This window comes from Ambystoma mexicanum, chromosome 5p, assembly GCF_040938575.1.
Source record: "Ambystoma mexicanum isolate Mex_15411 chromosome 5p, UKY_AmexF1_1, whole genome shotgun sequence".
Classification (NCBI taxonomy): Eukaryota; Metazoa; Chordata; class Amphibia; order Caudata; family Ambystomatidae; genus Ambystoma; species Ambystoma mexicanum.
This window is the reverse complement of record NC_090930.1, coordinates 889,828,747-889,847,489: the sequence shown is the minus strand read 5'-3', so window position 1 is coordinate 889,847,489 and position 18,743 is coordinate 889,828,747. Positions and strand designations below refer to the sequence as shown.

Here is an 18,743-nt window from a genome sequence, read left to right as displayed (position 1 = left end):
ATCAGGCTCCAACATGATGATTTTGTAAGAAGGCAACTTGTGGATAGGTCCATTTCTGAACCCATAAACAAAAACGATTCTCCAAAGAGTGACTCAAACATACAGAAAATAATTCCAAATGAAAAATGATTCTTACAAGTGTCAAAGAAACAATACTCGCAACACGCAATGCTTTCAACCTACACATCAATCAGGGCATTTCCACTTTAAACGCTCAACACATTTCTGCTAGAAGTCATCATCAGGAGCAATCAGATTTTTTTTTTTTTTACAAATGTTCAGTGGAGGACCCAGTCCTACGATTGCTGGATATTAAACATGGCCTATTAAGCTCTGCACAATGAAGATCAGTACACCCCCCCCCCCCCCAAAATGATGTCCCATGAAGACCCAGATGCCCCACAGGACTTCAACTAATTACCTCAGATCTGTACAGACAGAGTCCAGCCACACCAGCTGCAACTTCAGCCCCAAAGGAACAGGCTAATCCCAATAGCTGCTGGATAGAGGCTGCTGACTTCACATAGGCCCAGTACTGTGGCTGACCAACCAGCATGTTATTTGAAAGTTGAAACTGATTTTACAGAATGTCACACCGCTTTTCAAAATGGATTGTATTGGGGACTAATGATGTATTTGTGCAGGACAAGGCAGAATTATTGTGGGAGCTGGCGATTTGCAATCATAGCCCCTAGGCCTGGTTTGCTTTCTCTATCAGTTTACTGGGAACTTTAAGCTCTATCCATAACTTTCTACGCACTGATCCCACCGCCCCCATCACTCAACAGTAGACTAGATTCATCTATCTTGAAGACACTGTGGTTGTTTGATAGCATGACTAATTCCACTAATCGCCTTTGGTGAAAACTTTGTAAGATAAAATGTGTAGTCAAACGGTCCATCCAGACACACGAAATGGAAATATAAAAAAGATTTAGATGGCTCATAAAGATGGTGACTTGGAATATTCAAAGATTGACCAGCTCAGTTCAGTGTACTAATGTCCTGGTGGCATTGAGGAGGGACTAACGTGATGTAGCAATTCCCACCTCAACTGTCTCAGAACTTACAACGTGACTGGGTTGACCGGTCATTATTCGCTCCTGCTGCCGTAAAATGGGCAGCCATTCTTGTTCATAAAACCTTGAAAGCCAAACTTCTTCACAGAGAGTCAGATACCAGAAGTAGATGGGCATTGGCAAAGTTCAAATTAATTTTCAAACTATTACTTTGATATATATATGCTGACCCAAGTCAGATCAACCTGTTTTTTCTTTCTTTTGGAGATGCAGGAAACATGCGGTTGATAAAGAGATGGTTACATTACCAGCCTACCTACATTTGCCATTGAATGTGCACCTTGGCACACGCCCCCAATCGTGATTTGCTAGGTCAAACATTCACATAGTTTTTAAAGTCAGACTTTATCACTGCCCACTCCACACTCATCTACCGAAACTGCTGCTCAAATGAATCAGATTCATTCAAGGTGTCTCTCGGGGGGGCCTCCAGATTTCCTCCCTTTCATACAATATAAGGATGAGCAGGAAGAGATCTTCCCCAGTGACAGCCATGACAAAACTTGAGAAAGAATGTTGGAGGCTACAGGAGACCAGGCTGTCCGGAGTAGTCCAATGAAGGCTACATTTGGCCTAAATGCACTCCTGATGAAACATGCTAAGTTTAATAATTGTGCTAAATATCTTCATGAAAGAAACCAGCATGAGACGCTTCTGGCCGAATATCTGAAAGCTACACAAGACTGAACAAGGGTCTCCCTCTGTAAGAGATGATCATGGGAACGTTCTAACTGATGGCACCCAAATAGCTATTGCCTTTGTTACTTCTCGATCCTTACACAAATCTGTCAATCGTTCAGATGTCTTGCAATGGTGCTTTGATATTTTCAACTTTCCAAATCAAATCTCTCCTACAACCATAGGTGCAGCTGTTTTTTGAGGTTCTGGAATTGCCCATCAGCAGGGAAGAATTGCTTTAGGCCATAAAAGGATTCCCCAAGGGCAACGCTTCAGGCCTGATGCCATAAGATCTGAATACTGTGCGACTGGCCCAGCCTTAAAACCAAGTAATATTACATGTGTCCCAAACAGGAATCTAAAATCTACCACATAGAATAAGCCTGGACAAATAAGTTTGTTGAAACCCTCAATCACTGGAAATGTCACTGTGTTTGGGTAATTAGGGTTCAGCTGACCCGTTGAGAGATTCATGAAACCGACTTGGGTTAAGCTCATGACAATTCATGCTGATGAAATGTTGCTGCAATATAATGCACTTGGATTGATTCTTAAGGGAGATGTTGCACGTGGATGGACTTCGGAGTGGAGTAGGTGCTTCATATGGACTGTTTAGGGATGGGCCTTGGACTACACTAACAATTCTTGAAGTTGGACTCGCGCTGTGCCTGAACTGTCTGATGGGGACATTTATTGCAGCTAGATGGATTTGAGAGGGGGCATCTTATCACACTTAGACGAACATTGAGGATGAGCAATATATGGCACTCAGATTGATACAGAGAGTGGGACGTTTCTTCACTTAGATGGAGTCGCTGGTGATAGCCTATGTATAGCACTTGCAAGGGCTGTGCGGGTGACCAGGGTGCTGCACCTAGCCAAGGCCATGAGTGCGACCAAGTGGAATTAGCCAAAGGCACGGACTCACTCTGCACGCATCTGCTTTCACATACAACTCGAATGACACTCTGCACAACACCGCTCCCATGAGTAGCTACACAGATCATTGGCTATCTTCTTAAACACACACCCTGCTCATCTCCCTAGTGTACCTCTCTTCATCCATACAGATGCCAATTAGACATGCGTGGATAGCTGGGACTCGGCCAAGCCCTCATAATCTTTAATGGCCATTATGCACACACGCATACTATGACCTCCTAAATTTCCCAGATTTCAGACTTCCGTCTTGTGAAAGGTGCCAAAGAAATGATTAAATGAAATGAAATAAACATTGGATTGAAGAGAACACACCTTTTCTTTCGAGCACATGTTAAAAAGCAAGTATAAAGTGAATATACTAGGTCCCAAGTTCAGAACCTTTCCTGCCGGGGATGCTCAAAGAAAGCAAAGTATCTAAACTAATGGCTTATACACATGGCTGTTTGGTCAGTAAAGAATCCAAAATGGACGCCGTTTATAGCGGCAAAAAATTTCCCAAAAAGTCCACTAATTCTTTCCTCAAATGTACTTTTCAATTCTCCAGGACGACGTCCTCTGTGAGTACTGATAGCTGGGCTGCGCAGAGTTACTGCTCCATCCCCTCTCCCATTCTACGTCTGCGGGGCTTACTGCCGACCATGCAATCATCTCTATTCATTGCTGCTCCTACCCCTTCTCAACCCCATTCCAACTTGGTGACGGACTCATCCACAAGATAAATGCGATATATGATGTAGGACTATAATCTGCACATTGAATGCAAGGCTCCGAAAAAATGGGTAAAGGCTAGAAAGGACGATCTAGCCCAAATAGTATGTACAGAAAAAGAACTGCAGGAAAATCCAGATCGAATTAAAAGAAAAATGGAAGAAATGGACTGGATCATGACAATAGAGAAAGCGGTGGGGAATAAACTTCTAAGCCACCTGCCACCAACATTCAACAAGTTGAAAAAAACGCAGAATTGCTGCCTGTAATTTCCGGACAAAAAAATAAGAACCTGCTACATGAAAGCGAGACTAAACCTACTGCTGACCCGTGAGATCATAATTCGAGGAGGCTCAACCGACAAGAGATGTCGCCTATGCAAAGAGGAATCTTCGGCAGAAACACTAAAGCATCTGGTGATTGAGTGTTCAAAAACCAATGCCAAAAGGAACATCTACCTCCCTCCGCTGGTTGAAAACTTATGGATCTTTCGACCTGAGGATCTGTGGAAAAGACTGATTTCCAGCGAGAAAACGAGATGGACAATACCGCTGGTCAAAATAATAGAACTTGCATTCAAACAGATAAATCAACAAGCGTCCCAGGGTGGGTCTCCATAAGGCATGGGTAGTAGGAGGCAAGTTTCAGGTATCCCGTTTACTAGTGGCCAGCGCAACGCACAAGTTGTTGGGAGGTTTTTGTAGCTAGAGATGTTTTCAGTGTATCGCGATTTGCGGACTTGAAAAATTTGATAAAACTTAGTTTTAACTGAGTAGAAGTTCAAATAAAAAATGTTTAAAAAAATAATAATCTGCACATTACTTACTCTCCATACCGCGCCAGCCTTCTATTCAAGTATCTTGGATCTTTTACCTTCCAGCTCAAATGCACTATATCCTAACTTGCCTTCAATCCGTGGGTCCATTAGCTCAATTGGCTCCATAGTCCATTTAGCCCCATATGGCCCTTTTCGTCCTGCAGGGCTCAGAGTGTTATTTTACCCACTTTGCTTTCCTTGATAGCCCTACCATACTCTGTGCAGGCTGCCCCAGGGGTCAGTGGGTCCTGCACTAGCTGCACCCCCCCCACAGTAGTTCATTAGTTTATTTCCTTTTTATTCAAGCACACAGTAATCAGTCTCTTTTGCCTATGAGAAGACTAGCTTGTCGCCATTGTTATGAAGGACGCTTCTGGACACTTCAGGATTTTCATGCTAAATTACTTTATTAAGATTACAGAAAAGTCCTTTAAGATACAGGACAGAAACCCACTGGCTCCCACCACCCAGGCTACATCTTTCCAACTCCCTGTGGTGGAATGCCAGCAAAACATTCTCTCACTCATACATACACATTCCATCATTCACACTGATCTCATACATTCCAAACCAGCCGGCATCCAACCATAAGCAAAGCGCATTACAGAAACACCTCCCTTCCTTACTGAATAAGCACACACACAGTCATGCTCACATTCACACATCCTACTCCACGCATCTTATTAGACAGAATTAGTGAACAAGCAATGGCCAACAACTGCAACACAGAGGCAACCAAGGACAAGTGAAAGCCTTATGCCCTCAACAACACACACTGCATGACAATGTCATCTAAACATCCTGACACATCTCCCATACTAATCAGAAACACAATCCACTGGCACACCGCATTCACCTCGAATCTTCACACACTCTAGCACTCTTTCTTCCACACACAATATGAGTGAAGTGCATATTTGGATGCACTGCTCCAATCCAACTCGACCCACTTCTACATGGGCCCATAACGTGTGGCACCTAAACTGCACCCCAATAACTCTTGCTACCAATCTATACACCTGGCTCTAAAATAGCACCCCAATAACTTGTGCTACCAGTCCATACACCTGGCACCAACCGAGAGTCCCAATTAATTATACCATCCACATGATGCCTCGCCCCCCCCCTATTCCAATTGTTTGGTAAACTAGGGTGTTTTTCTCCCCTCGCAGGATTCTCAAACTTAGGTGGCCCTGACCTACTACGCATTACTGTTTGCTCTGCATTGTGGTAAACTAGGGTGTTTTTCTCCCCTCGCAGGATTCTCAAACTTAGGTGGCCCTGACCTATAACGCATTACTGTTTGCTCTGCATTGTGGTAAACTAGGGTGTTTTTCTCCCCTCGCAGGATTCTCAAACTTAGGTGGCCCTGACCTACTACGCATTACTGTTTGCTCTGCATTGTGGTAAACTAGTGCCCTCCACTCACTTCCTGTCTGCATACTCGTGTCGTCCGCCTCCCATCCTACTCCATGGTGCTCTCTATCTCGCCTATCTACTCGAACTGCTTCTCCATTGACTATCCTGCTCTCCTCACTAAATCCGGTAGTAAAAAGTTTAAAAAGGACATCCTGGTCTCCAACCCAGGCCTCCCTATCGCTGACACCTACACGAGCGCCTGCTCCAAGGAAACTCTCACTGACATTCTCTTTTTCGTGCCTTCACCTGACCTATGGACCCTTCACATGGTCGCTGTGCTCTCTCCTTTCTCCACCTCTCCCATAAATGGTGGCACCCGTTGGGATGTCCTCTTGGCCCCTTTCCACTCCTCTAAAGCCATCATTAATGTCTATGCTAACGGGACCGTCTTGGTCCAAGGCCCTCAGGCCAACCTTCACCTCTTTGATAGACGCTTCCCATGCCTCATCAACTTCCTCTCCGCTCCCGCTGTCCCCCCTCCTCTGTCCTCGGCTACCTTGCCTCTCCCCTCCCTCCCTGCCCCTTCTCTTGCTCCCTCTTCAACTCCTTCTCTAACACCTCCGCAGGGCGTACCTCTGATCTGTACCCCTCCCCGGAAGTTTTTCAAGGATGGCAACCTTCTCCACATTGCCACTCTAAACTCTCGCTCTGCCATCAAGCACTCCTCTGATATCTGTCGCCTTCTTGAGGAACTGGACCTCGACGTCCTCGGTCTCACTGAGACTTGGTTCACTGCCAGCTCTGCCACCAGCTTTGACACACTCCTACCTGACGGCTACAAGATCCTCTCCGTGCCCAGGCCCAACCGCTCAGGGGGTGGTGTTGCCCTTATCTTCCCTGAGTGGATTCCTGCCACTGTCACTCCTACGCAGACCTACTCCTCTTTTGAATGTCTTGTCTGCCGACTTTCTCTCTCTCCTAGCCATTCCCTTACCGTGGCTACTATCTATCGGCCACCTGGTCAAATTTCCTCCTTCCTCTCTGAGTGGGCTGACCTCTCCTCCTCACTCCTGTCCTCAACCACCCAACTCCTCTTTCTCGGTGACTTCAACATCCACCTCGATGCCTTCTGTCCCCCCAATGGTCTCTTCCGCGAACTCTGCAACTCTCTCTCACTCTCTATTCTCCCGTCTGGGCCTACTCACTCTGCAGGGCACACTCTTGATGCTCTGATCTCTTCTGACCTTCCCCTCTCCCTCCCTCTCTCCACTCCTCTCTCTTGGAGCGATCACTTTCTCCTATCCTCCCACCTCTCCCTCCCTAGCCCACAGGCAAAGCCACCCTCTTCACTGCCACCCACCTTCTCGGTCATCCGACCCATGAAGCGCGTGTCAGCTGAGGCTTTCGCTGCTACCTTCTCAGCCCCTTCTCCCCCCTCGGCTGACTCCCACCCTGACGCAGCCCTCTCCATGCTCTATTCCTCTATATCTGATACTCTCGATATCCTTGCCCCCGTCATGAGAATCCGCCTGAAGCCCAAAGCCAAATGTAACTCCTGGTATGACTCGGATCTCGTCACCCTAAAACGCAAGTGCAGGGTGGCAGAGAGGAAATGGCGTGCTTCATGTTCATCCTCTGACAAACTGGCCTGCCGCCTGCTCCAAAGGCAATACCGGCTCTCCGTTCTCACCAAGAAGAGAGCCCTTATCCAAGCCCGCATCTCTGAGGCATCTAACAACTCGGCCGAACTCTTTAAAATCTGCAAGGAGCTGGCCAACCCTGCTGCAGTCTCTACCTCTCCTGTCCCCTCCCAGGCCCTCTGCACTGCAGTGGCCTCGCACTTCATCTCAAAAACTCAGGACATCCTGTCCTCGCTCTCCTCCTCTCACCTCCCTCCCTCTCTTCCCTGCTCTTCCTCTTGCTCTCTTGCAGCCGCCCCTCCGCCCTCCTTCTCTGCTTTTCCACCTTTTTCTGCTGATGAGGTTTCCAGACAAGTCCGATCTATGAAAACCTCGTCTAAACAGGTTCACCCCTGTTCCTCCAAAACCATCAAGGACCACATCGACTCCCTGGCTCCTGCCCTAGCTGACTTTTGCAACCACTCATTCGCCTCTGGAGTCTTCCCATCCCCCCTCAAGCACTCCCTTGTGCACCCCCTCCTCAAGAAACCCTCTTCCGACCCCTCCTGCCCGGCCAACTATCGCCCAATCTCCATTACTCCCTTCCTGGGCAAGCTCCTGGAGAAACTGGCCATCTCCCAGCTTAACCTCCATGCTGAATATGTTGGTAATCTTCATGACCATCAATCCGGCTTCAGAGCGGCCAGAAGCACGGAAACTAACTGCTCTCCTGAACATCCGTGAGGACCTGCTCCTGAACCTCGATTCCAACACTCCCTGTGTTCTCATTCTGCTCGATCTCTCCTCTGCCTTTGACACTGTCAACCATGCCATCCTGCTCAACCGTCTCTGTGATAACCTGGGTATCACTGGTCAGGCTCTGGCATGGCTGACCTCTTTCCTTTCCGGTCGACCCTCCCAGGTCCAAATGGGCTCCTTCCTCTCTGACATCTTTTTCTCCACCTGTGGTGTCCCCCAGGGATCCAACCTCTCTCCCTGGCTTTTCAATCAGTATCTGGCACTCCTTGCCCACCGCATCGCCGCTCTCTGCCCCCACTTTCAGTGCTATGCGGACGATACCCAGCTCATTTTCAGGTTACCCTCGGCCTCCTCCTCTCCTTCCCTCATCTCCGACTGTCTGTCTGCTATCCAGGAATGGTGTGCCGCCAATGACCTCTGCCTTAACGCCAGTAAGACTGAGATTCTACTCATCGGCACACCCACTCCCTCCTTTCCTGCAGCTCTCTGGCCGGCCTCCCTTGGCCCTCTTCCTGCCCCTACCTGCAAAGCTAAAAACCTCGGGGTCATCTTCGACTCCACACTCTCCTTCTCTCCTCATATTTCTGACGTCTCTAAGAAGTCACACTACCAGCTGCACCTCCTCAGAGGTATTCTTCCCTTCCTCTCCTTCCCCCAGAAGCTCACTGTCTCCCGAGCCCTGGTTCTCTCAAGGCTGGACTACTGTAACAGCCTCTATCTTAATCTGCCTGCCTCCACTCTCCGCCCTCTGCAACTTATCCAGAACAGAACTGCGAGACTTGTCCTTGGCCTCAAGCCCAGGGACCGTATCTCTCCAGGACTGAAATCTCTTCACTGGCTCCCAGTGGCTGCGAGGATTAAGTTCAAAACCCTCTGCATTGTCCACAAGGCCTTCTGGGGCCTGGGGCCACAATACCTTCAACTCTCTCTTCCTAAATATCTGCCTTCACGAGCCCTTCGCTCATCCGTCTCCAACTCCCTCATGGTCAGCCGCTTCTCGAAGCAACGAGCTGGGGGTAGATCTCTCTCCGCAGCAGGGGCCTCCCTCTGGAACAGCCTTCCTGCCTCCCTGAAACTTGAGGAGAACCATCTCCGGTTCCGGAAGCACCTCAAAACCTTCCTCTTCGCTTCTGCCTTCTCTCTCCCTCTCCCCTGCTAAACCTGCTAAACTCCCCACTGAAGTTTGCACTAAACCTGCATCTGGGCCACTCTGTGACCTCGGTCCAGGGCCCAGCCACTCTCCACTTGCACTGCCTCCCTGGCTCCCCCTGCACTGTGGGACTGTCACTGCATCCCTACAGCCCCCTTCCCAGCACTTGCTCTGCACTTACCTCGCACTTGCCACCAGCTGGCCCTTTTATTATTATTTATTATTTTATTACGCTACTTACCTTGTACTGCACTTTCCCCCCCCACCTTCTCCCCCTGCACTTTCTCCTTTTCCCCTTACCTCTGCACTTGCGCGATCTGAATGACACCTGGCCTAGTAGGATCGTTTGTCTGTCTTCCCTTTGTTTCCCCCCCTCCCTGCCTCGTCGCGCCTTGAAACACTTGTGTATAGGCGCGTTACAAATACCATATCATATCATATCATCCATTCCATACATGTGACCCTCACTTCAATGATCCAGTCTATAAAACCGTTCGACTCCCGGCCTGGCATACACGTCGCACACATAATGGTGCTCCTCTACCCCCAAAAAGGCTAATCCAAAGTTACATTTGCGGTCATTCCCACCTCCCATCCTGAACACCTGTTGCTAGTTGATGCAACGTTATTACTGCAAATCCTGTAATTACTCAGAGCACTCCATGCAACACCTCACCCTGACACCATCCCACTTAATAGGATATTTAAAACAAATTGGTAAAATCTTCTCTAAAAGTCCTTGTTGCGAAATGCTGCAACACTATCCCAGAAATCCTGCAAAATTGATAATTTCTATATAATATGTGCATTCTAGTAGCTCAGCAACACCATATACTCCTACCTTACATGAACATCTACATATGTATTACCTTTCCTATGCCTTCCCAAAACTAGCATTTCAGCACGCCACCAACTTAAAACCTAGGCACGTCTTATTCCACCGACTAAATTAAGTGGTCCGTACGCTTCACACACTTCCCATAAACTATTCACCATGCAACCCTGTGCACTTTAGTTCCCAAATCCATTGACCTTATGCGACAGGTCATGAGCCACACCACTATCACAGCGAGTGTGGCTATTCTTCAATTCCTAGACTGGACACAACGGCCTTCCAACTCTTCTGGCTTCCTCGGGCATCTGGCACGTTGGTACAGCAAAGCCCACCATGAACGTGCACACCGTGGTATGTTTTTTTTACCTTGAATTCACCATTCATTCGCCATTCACTTCTGCAGGACGAAGCCATAAGTGTGTACTGATCGCCGGGCTGCCCGGATCTCAGAGCTGCTGCTCCAGCCCCTCTGACGTTCTAGCTCTACATCTGCAGGGCTTTAGTGCTGACCGCACGATGATCTCTATTCATTGCTCTTCCTCCTCCTCCTTCATACCCCCATTCATCTTGGTGAGGGACTCTTGCGCATGATACATCCGCTATATGATATAAAACTATATTCTGCACATTACTTATTCTCCATACCACTCCAGCCTTCCATTCAGGTACCTTGGCTCTTTTACCTTCGAGCTCAAACGCACTATAACTCAGCTTGCCTTCATTCCATGGATCCATTAGCTCCATTGGCTCCACAGTCTATGTCCCGCCTATTCCGTTCTGAAGGCCTCACTGGGTGTTATTTTACCCACTTTAATTTCCTTGCTAGCCCATCTTACTCTGCGCAGGCTGACCGGGTTGGTGGGTCCTTCACTGGCTGTACCCCCCACAGCAGATCACTGTTTTTTTTCTTTTTATTCCAGCACACATGAAGCCATATCCTTGTCCTATGAGGATGAGGACCAGCTCGTCGCCATTGTTATGAAGGACGCTTCTGGACACTTGCGGTAAGTTCATGTGAAGTTCCTTTATTAAGATTACAGCAAAGTCCTTTAAGACATAGAACGGGAACCCACTGGCACCCACCACCCAGGCTACATCTTTCCAACTACCCCTGGTGGAATGCCAGCGACACATTCTTACTCATACATACACATACTAACATTACATCATTCACTCTGATCTCATACATTCCAAACCACTGTTGTGCTTTGCTTATATATTTATATCCATAAGCAAAGCACATCACAACAGTCACCTTTTCACAATGGTAGCCTGCACATCTCCAGGGGGCTGGGATATGGCACAAATGATGCACTGGCCATCCCCATTCATGTTAGTGTTGGGAGCATGTATGGCACTCCCTGAACACACGTGGATGCTCGGAGAACATTTCACCATGACAGGCCCTTAAAAGTGCTGGCATTTTGAAATCTATAAGATTAAATAAATTAAACATTTCTATCCCTGTTTGAGGGATAGTAATGTAAGTGGGACAGCAGCGGCTCATGTCACTGTTGTTCCATACTTTAAAACATGTATTAATGGTTCAGAAATGACCCGGTCAAGCATTGCAGTTCCCCTGCACAGAGTCACAGGGGAAGTGGTTTGTTTTCTGCATTTTATTATTGGGCGTCCAGTTTCTGAATTCAGCATGTGCCTTAAATGTGCAAAAACGCCACTATTTGTGCAAATATTCAAAAGGAATGAAAAAGGGATCCTAAATGTGCACCTACATGATGCACACAGACAAGGGGACTTTGCAAATAAGAGCACATCCTTTTGGGCGAAAAAGATGAGATGCGCCAACATAGCTCATCACTTGCATCATAAAATGTTGAGAATAGGGCTTTTACTGTAGCTATATGCGACATGCTTTCCCCAAGTACAGAGCTCATTAAAACGTAATGCTACCCGACTACATGGCATTCCTTTGGGGAACACTTGATATGTGACTGACACTGCCTCTGCCCTACGGGACTTTCTGGGGTCATTGACCTGCACCCATGCACTAAATAACGTATCTCTGTAGTCCTCTTGTAAGCAAACTTAGCAGGATGAAACTTCATACACCCCTAATACACGGCTGACTCTTTCCCAACCCTGCATGCTTTTCAGAGGTCAATTTCCATTATGAATTCCCTATATTGTAATATTATTAACTAATAATCATTCTCAATATGTCCGCCTCTGAATGATGAAAAGCAGATCCAGGCATGTCTGACATGTGAAGTACTGCTGATCTGACATACAATCTTACAATTCCCCATGCCAACTTTACTACTTTGATCAACTACAGAAGAATGAAAGGCTGAGTTCTTCTTACACAAACACGGGACTTGCAGGTTACACATAGATCCCTGCAGCAAAGTTAGGATCATATGTTGACTATTGTACTCTATCATCCCATTTCAAGCCCCTTTCAAATGAAAGATATACAGGGTAATTCATAGAATTTCGCACAAAAGTGGCGCACGCGGCTGGCGCACAGTGTGCGCGTGCGAATGTCTGCGCCAGCCGCATGTGCTAAAATCGATTTCCGCGCACAGCATATTCATGGATTTTAGCCTCCAAAACCAGCCGTGGCACAGAGTGGCGCAGCGACCCTGCAGCAGTGCCAGTTACGCCCCCAAGAACGCCCTCGCGCAAGGAAAAGCCATCAAAATTCCCAATTCAGCGCAAAGTGCTGCGCTAACCCTGGACCAGTTTACAGGGCTGCCAAACAGCAAACGCCAAGCGGGGAACGTGTATTACTGGGGTGCGCATGAAGTTTCACACGCGAAAGGGCCTGTGCGAGTGGGGTATGTGTATGTCAGGGGTGCGCGGGAAGTTTCACATGCGATTTCAGCAGGGTACGTGTATTACGGGGTTCGTGGGAACTTTCACACGCGAAAGGGCCTGTGCAAGTGGGGTACATGTATTACGGGGATGCGCGGGAAGTTTCACACACGATTGGTCTGTGTACGTGTTTTTCAGGGGTGCACGGGAAGTTTCACACGCGATTGGCCTCGGTACGTGTATTTCAGGGGTGCACGGAAGTTTCACACGCGATTGGCCTGGGTACGTGTATTTCAGGGGTGCGTGGGAAGTTTCACACGTGATTGGCCTGTGTACGTGTATTTCAGGGGAGCACGGGAAGTTTCACACGCGATTGGCCTGGGTACGTGTATTTCAGGGGTGCGTGGGAAGTTTCACACGCGATTGGAGTAGGGTACGTGTATTACCGGGCTGCCCATGAAGTTTCACACGCGATTTTGCTGTCAGAGCGGGGAACGCGTATTTCAGGGGTGTGCGGGGAGTCCTATATGTGAATTGGCAGTGTGGGTTCTCCCAGGTGTCCCCTCTACCACCTCCACGGCCCTTGCAGGTAGCCCACACCACAGGGGACTACCCCGTACCCCTGGTGATGTCCCACAGGCAGCACATCCACCATGGGCATGCCCCCCAGCCAAGCCACATGTCACGTTGCAATATGATCACCAACTCATGTCTCTCAGCACCCCCACCTCCCAGCAGTGCAGGGCACCTGCCAGCAGGCCCCCACTCATGTCCCACTCATGTCCCCTTGAACCCCAACCCCCCAGCAGTGCAGGGCACCTGCCAGCAGGCCCCCACTCATGTCCCACTCATGTCCCCTTGAACCCCAACCCCCCAGCAGTGCAGGGCACCTGCCAGCATAACTATCCTCAATCATGGTCCTTATGGCCAGCCTCCCCAGCCCAAAGACCCAACCAAGTACTGCATCCACCCACATAGAAGAACAAGTTACTTTCTTACCTGGTAACGTTCTTTCGATGGGATGGTCCGACGACGTATTCCATATCTATGACAGGCAATGTCCACAGCTGTGCTGCTTCGGAAAATCTTTGGCATCTGCGTCCTGCGTCGATGACGTCGATGCGCCGTCCCCAAGGACCTCCTCCGACGGCCGACGTCACCCGATGTGATAAGTAGGACGCACGACGCCCATAGCCTCAGTTATAGTTATTTCCCAGAACGTGTGCCACCAGTATTCTGCCAGTCAGACACACAAGGCCTTGCGGAACGCAAGCTGCAATCGCAAAAGAAATTCTGCAGCAGGGGAAGGCAGGGAGGGAGCGATATGGAATACGTCGTCGGACCATCCCTTCGAAAGAACGTTACCAGGTAAGAAAATAACTTGTTCTCCGAGGGGACTGGGTCCTCCGACGTATTCCATATCTATGACAGACTCCCAAAGCAGTACCAAGCAAGGAGGTGGGAAAAAATTTAGAATACAAATTTAGCATTCCCAATCAAATTGCGGAATAGGGACCTGCCTTGCCAAAGGCCAGATCTTGCCCTCTGATGGAATCGAGGGAGTAGTGACGTACAAAAGTATGCACTGAAGCCCAGGTGGCTGCATCACAGATGTGATGAATAGGAACTCCCCTCTGCAGGGCAGTAGACGCAGCCACTCCCCTGGTAGAATGGGCCCGCAAGCCAGCCGGAGGATCATTACCCGCCAAGCAGTAACACTCGGAGATAGCTAAAATAATCCAACGAGACAAAGTCTGTTTCGTCACAGCTTGTCCCAAACGCTTTCCAGCGTAACCAATGAAAAGTTGAACGTCCACTCTGACCTGGGACATGCGCGAAATATAAAAGCTCAACGCTCTCCTAGGATCAAGCCTATGGAGCCTCTCCTCTTCCTTACCAGGATGTGGAGGAGGATAGAACGCCGGAAGAACAACCTTCTGGCTCAAATGAAATTCCGAAACCACCTTCGGAAGAAAAGAAGGACGAACTCTAAGGACAACCAGGTCCTTATGAAACACAGTGAAGGGTGGCTTAACTGAAAGTGCCTGTAACTCACTCACTCTGCGAGCGGAAGTAACTGCAACCAAAAACACAGTTTTCAGAGTTAACAGCCTCAAAGGGCAAGAATGTAAAGGCTCAAACGGAGCACCCATAAGAAACTTAACAAGGTTCAAATCCCAACCTGGCACCAGAAAAGGTGACGGAGTAAACACATCAGTGAGCCCTTTAAAAAACTGTGAAATTAAAGGAATCTTAAAATAGGAACATCTTTCAGACGAGCGCTTAAATATGGACAGCGCCGCCAGGTAACCTTTAATGGTCCCCACTTGCAAGCCCCTGTTGGCCAAAGAAAGCAAAAAAGACAGAACCATGGGAATGTCACATTCAAAAGGATCCACATTCTGAACTCTGCACCAGTCGCAGAACTTTCTCCAACGGCAACGGTACAGAGACTTAGTTGCCGGCCGCCTGGCCGAGAGTAAAACCTCCATCACGTCTTCAGGGAGGTCCCAAACCTTATACCTAAACCTTTCAGAAGCCAAGCGTGAAGACTGAGGGATCTGACCTCTGGATGGAGAACCTGACCCCCCTCCTGTGAGAGCAGATCGTCTCGGTAGGGAAGACGACGTGGAGGGCAGATGGACAAGTCTAGAAGGTCCGGGTACCACGTCCTCCAGGCCCATGCCGTAGCAATGAGGATCATCCGGGAACCGAACCTCCGTAACCTCCGCAGCACTTGCGGGATGACGGGGACTGGAGAAAACGCGTACAGCAGTGGGAATGACCACTCCACCACGAACGCGTCTCCTAAGGCTCCTTTTGGAGGAAATTCCCGCGAGCAAAACCTTTCGCACTTCCGGTTGACACTGGAGGCGAAGAGATCCACTTGAGGGGTCCCCCAAAGGGCGAAGATCTCCAGGAGAATCTCCTGAGCCAACTCCCACTCGTGAGAGATCGTGCTCTGCCTGCTCAGAGCGTCCGCCGTCTCATTGTCGTCTCCGGCCAAATGAACCGCCGAGATCGAAGCGTCCTGCTGGATGGCCCAGAACCAGAGCTGCATCGCCTCCCTGCACAGCGGAAGTGACCCTGCCCCCCCTTTTTGTTGAGGTAGTGCATGGCCACCGTGTTGTCCGTTAGAATCAGGACACTCTTTCCACACACAGTCGGCAGAAAAGCCTTCAGGGCTAGCCTGACGGCCCTCAGCTCCAACAGATTGATATGGAGTCTGGAATCCGACGGAGACCAACGACCGCTGACTGTCAACTCGTTGGCATGAGCTCCCCATCCCGTGAGGGATGCGTCCGTCACGATCGTCACCTCCGGCCAAGGCAGCCAAAATGGGGCCCCCCTTCATCAGATTGCCTTCGACGGCCCACCACATAAGGTCCCGGGCTACCGAGGGCGGCACCTGAACAGGGTCCGACAGCCTGCCGGAGGACTGAGACCACTGGAGCTTGAGTGCCCACTGCAAAGATCGCAGACGAGCCTCTGGCACCAGAAGAATGCAGGATGCCATGAGGCCGAGCAGTCTCAAGAACTCAGACGCTGGGAGATCCAGGGCAAATTGAAACTTGTTCACCATCTGCTGAATGTGAAGAGCCCTCACCTGAGGAGGAAAACACTGCCCCAGGGACGTGTTGAGCACTGCTCCGATGTACTGGAGCTGTGCGTTGGTGTCAAATGGGACTTTTTTAAATTGAGGGAGAAGCCCAGCCTGTGAAGGGAGTGGCAGGTGACGGACAGATGATCCAGGACTTGCTCGGGAGAGCTCCCCCTGATCAACCAATCGTCCAGGTAGGGGTAGACGTGAATCCCCCCTTTCCTGAGATGCGCTGCCACCACCACCATGAGCTTGGTGAAAACCCTCGGGCGGAGGTCAATCCGAACGGCAGGACCCGAAACTGAAAGTGCGAGTCGCCAAACGCGAACCTCGGGTACTTCTTGTGCTTGGGATGGATCGGCACATGGAAGTAAGCATCCTTGAGGTCGAGAGACACCAACCAGTCCTGAAGTTGAAGGGCCTGGACGACTTGAGAAAGAGTCACCATCTTGAACTTGTCCTTCCTGAGGAGTTTGTTCAAACCGCGCAAGTCCTTGATGGGTCTCAATCCCCCGTCTTTCTTCGAAATCAAAAAATAAGGGGAATACCATCCCTTGTTCCTCTCCGCTACAGGCACCAGTTCTATTGCGCCTTTCACCAGCAGGGCTTGAATTTCCTGCGCAAGGAGCGGATCCGGACACTTCAAAGAGAGGTTCCCTGGTGGATTGTCGTGAGGCCTCTGCCGAAAAGGAAGACAGTAGCCGTGGGTTATGATCTCCAGAACCCACACATCCGAAAGTAATGGCTTGCCACTCTACAAGATGCTGTGCCAGCCTTCCCCCCAACTGGCGGACCATGGGACCTGGCCTCATGACTGAGTTGTAGCGGCTGCGGCGTTGCCCGAGGGCAAAGAGGCAACTGCCCGAGCGGCCTTAGCACCTCGAATACCTTTGTTTCCACCTCTGGCACTCTTACGATGGCCTCTTTGACTGCTAGCTCCCCTCGCTTTACTGAAGGACGAGTAATAGCGAAAGGAACCTCCCCTCCATTGCTGTCCCCTAGGACGAAAAGGCGGAGGTTGGCGAACTGCAGCGCCCAACGACTTCGCTGCAGCTTTGGAGGTCTGCAACCTCTCAAGGCTCTCGTCAGCCTTGCTGCCAAAAAGGTGTTCACCGTCAAAGGGCATTTTGAGGAGCTGGGACTGCACATCAGGAGCGAACCCAGACTTCCGCAACCACGCAAACCTGCGCATTATGGTGCTCGCCGCCATGGACTGGCTGACACAATCTGCCAAGTCCAAACCCGACTGAACGGCCTCACACATGGCATCCCTGCCATCCTGAACCATAGCAAGAAAACCATCCCGTTCGTCCCCTTCGGGAATATGTTCAGCCGCTAATGCAACAGTTCCACAGAGTGTGTGTGAAACGAGACAAAGCACATATGGAGTTGGCCGCCTGAAGTGCCATACCCCCCGAAGAAAACACTTTCTTCGCCCAGCTGTCAAAACGTTTGTCGTCCCTATCCGGGCCGTAGCCGCCTGCACCACCAAAGTCTCCGGAGTGGGGTGCCTGGACAAGTAGCAGGGGTCGCTACTGGCTGGACGGTATTTTCGCGACAAAGACTTGCCCACTGCCGGGAGACTCTCCCGAGCACTCCAAGCCGCCGCCACCCTTCTCTGCAGAGCCATATGAAACGGCAAAACCGGGTCAGTGGGGGGACCGAGATCAAGGATGTCCGTGAGATCATCCTGAACGAACTCCCCTGGGGGAGCTGACCAACATAAATACTCGGTGACCCAAGACATAATGCGCCGATATGAAGAATCGGCATGAGTGCCAGGCTCCGGCCTACAAAACTCCACCTCTGGAGAGGTGTCCAGTCCACTGGAATCATGTAGTGACTGCCTCAGGTCATCAAACTGGCTATGGCCCGAGATAAGCTCATCTGGAACCGTAACCGGAACCAAGCCATCATCAGAGCCTTCATCACCTTCTGAAATGTACTCCAGGCGGGGAGAGGAAGACTTCTGGGGACCAAAGCAGTGCCTGAACTTAGCCAGAGCCTTTCTAGGGGCAAAAACCCGTGCCACGGAGCCCCTCCGACACCACCGCCTTGAAAGGCGTCGAGGGCGCCGAACGAGTCGGCGCCGGCGTCGACAGAAAAGGCGTCGACGTCGAGCCAATCGGCGTCAACGTCAGTTGCAGCGCCGCCAGCATCGGTGGCGTTAACACAGGCCTCGAAGCCGGAGCTCCGTGCGGGTCTCTCGACGACCTTGGCGCCGACGGCGTCGAAAACCCCCTCGGAGGCAGAGCCTCGAGAGAAATCATCGACGACCTCGACGCCACAGGCGTCGACGTCTTCTTCGAAGACGGCACAGGATCACGCGGTATCGAAGGCGTCGAGGACCGGGACATGGAACGGGCATGGCGAGAAAGGCTACCCTTGTCCGAGCGGGACCTCTCCCGCGAGCCGTGCCGA

General features: G+C 50.0%; 1 protein-coding gene across 1 annotated transcript in view; it reads right to left on the bottom strand.

Annotated features, from left to right (window-relative positions):
* Nucleotides 1-18,743, bottom strand: part of PKD1L1 (polycystin 1 like 1, transient receptor potential channel interacting) — a 2,330,280-nt gene that overhangs the window by 1,820,659 nt on the left and 490,878 nt on the right. The gene's annotated exons all lie outside the window — the stretch shown is intronic.